Source organism: Cervus elaphus, chromosome 20, assembly GCF_910594005.1.
Source record: "Cervus elaphus chromosome 20, mCerEla1.1, whole genome shotgun sequence".
NCBI classification, from domain to species: domain Eukaryota; kingdom Metazoa; phylum Chordata; class Mammalia; order Artiodactyla; family Cervidae; genus Cervus; species Cervus elaphus.
Window position 1 is genome coordinate 103,982,760 of NC_057834.1, and position 2,313 is coordinate 103,985,072.

General features: G+C 39.7%; 1 non-coding gene across 1 annotated transcript; it reads left to right on the forward strand.

The window, feature by feature from the left end:
* The first annotated feature begins 371 nt into the window (after positions 1 to 371).
* On the forward strand, positions 372 to 474 carry LOC122678505. Its single transcript, XR_006336172.1, has one exon. It is a non-coding gene; the product is annotated as a U6 spliceosomal RNA (small nuclear RNA).
* Positions 475 to 2,313: the final 1,839 nt, after the last annotated feature.

Genomic DNA, 2,313 nt, shown 5'->3' on the forward strand with positions numbered 1-2,313 from the left:
CTCACATTAGATCAGCTTGTCACGAGGAACATTGTCCTGGAGACGTTAATAGGTGTGCTGCCGGCAAAGATTGTTCCTCACTGAAGTTTGGGATATGCTGCATTAAGCTACCCTGTCTTGGAAATACAGAAAGCACATTAGTCTGCTGCCTTTGGGGCCCAAGGCAGAGTAAGAAATATTAATAGAATACCTAGCCTATGGCACAGAAGGGAATTCATTTTATGGAAGCAGGCTGACTTGTGAGGGCTGATGCCTTTCTCCCATCCTAGGGACTTAGAGGGTAGCAACCCACGGTTCTGGTTCCTCATTCCCTGCTTTGACCACCAAACTTCAGCCACACTCCCATGGACAACAAGGAGCTCTGTCCTCATGCTTGCTTCGGCGGAACAAATACTGACATTGGAATTATACATGAAAGAGTAGCATGAGTCCTGCACAGGGATGACACAAATTTGTGAAGCATTCCATATTTTTATGAATTTATTTACAAAGCAGAAATAATGTCCTAGATGTAGAAAACAAACCTACGGTTACCGGGGGAAAAGGCAGTGGGGGAGAGATAAATTGGGAGATTGGGGTTGACATGGACACACTACTATATGTATAAAATAGACAACAAACAAGGACCTGTTGCATAGCACAGAGAACTTTACTCAGTGCTCTGTAATAACTATGTGGGAAAGGAATCTGAAAAAGAACAGATATATGTATGTGTGTAACTGATTCACTTTGCTGCACACCTGAAACTAACACAACATTGTATATACTTCAATAAAACTTTTTAAAAATAAAAATTAAAAAATGAAAGTAAAAAAGTGGATATATGTAAATGTATAGCTCATTTGGGGCTTCCCTGCTGGTTCAGTGGTAAAGAATCCACCTGCCAATGAAGGAGATATGGGTCCGATCCTTAGGTCAGGAAGATCCCCTGGAGGAAGAAACGGCAACCCCCCCCGCAATATTTTCGTGTGGGAAACTCCATGGGCAGAGGGGCCTGGTGGGGCTCTCTGGGACTGCAAAGAGTTGAACAAGACTGAGCTACTAAACAACAACAATGTAACTGATTTACTTTGCTGTACACCTAAAATTAACACAACATTATAAATCACCTATACTCTAATAAAAATTTTTTTTGAAAGAAAAGAAAAAAAGAGCTCTATCCTCTCACTTGTAATTTTATTTTATGATAATTACTTTTCTATAGCTGTATCAAGATAGTCTATTCCTGAAATCTAGTTTTCTCCAATTTTCAGGAAAATATATCACCTCAATGGATGAATTTAACATTAAAAAAATTTCAATTTCTTCCATAATTTCCTCTTAAATCTTTAGGCCTATTACTTCTTTTACAGATTCAAGTCAAGTAAAACAATGCACTGTCTCATACAATGGCATCACAGGTTATTTTCAGTTGAAGAGATCATAATAATTCATGGCCATGCAAAGAGCTCTGAGGTACTTAGCCCTACCAGGACCCATGGATTGAATATGCTGCCATCTTCCTTTATTGAGGGCTGACACCAAAAGTGATCACTCAGACCATGATCATGCAGCTCTTGCACCAGCTTTCATGAAGACATTGTTCAATAGGTCACCCTATATCTGTCCTATGAAAAACCACAATGTAAAATTAGCTGACAGTTTGGTGTCAGGAACTACTATGTCTTCTGAAGGACTGAAAAGTGTCTGGCAAATGTACATATTTACTAGCTTTTATGGATGACTAAATGAGAAGGAGTACATCAGGTTCAGGGTGAGAGAACAGAGCATGGCTTGTTTCTTAAAATCAGACACTATATGACACATTGCATGTTCTGTTTTGCTTTGGTTGCTGGAAAGCTTAGCTCTAAATTAATGCTTAATGCAATAACTATAATAACCCAGGTTCCAGTCTCAATCATTGGCCCCCTTCCCAGATTCTTTATTTTCATCATTCTGTTGTACATGCGATTTTGTTAGCAGCAGTTTTAGACTGTTGTAAGATGGTGTGATCACTCATCTAGAGCCAGACATCCTGGAATGTGAAGTCAAGTGGGCCTTAGAAAGCATCACTCCGAACAAAGCTAGTTGGAGCTGATAGAATTCCAGTTGAGCTATTTCAAATCCTGAAAGATGATGCTGTGAAAGTGCTGCACTCAATATGCCAGTGAATTTGGAAAACTCAAAAGTGGCCATAGGGCTGGAAAAGGTCAGTTTTCATTCCAATCCCAAAGAAAGGCAATGCCAAAGAATGCTCGAACTACTGCACAATTGCACTCATCTCACACGCTAGTAAAGTAATGCTCAAAATTCTCCAAGCCAGGCTTCAACAAT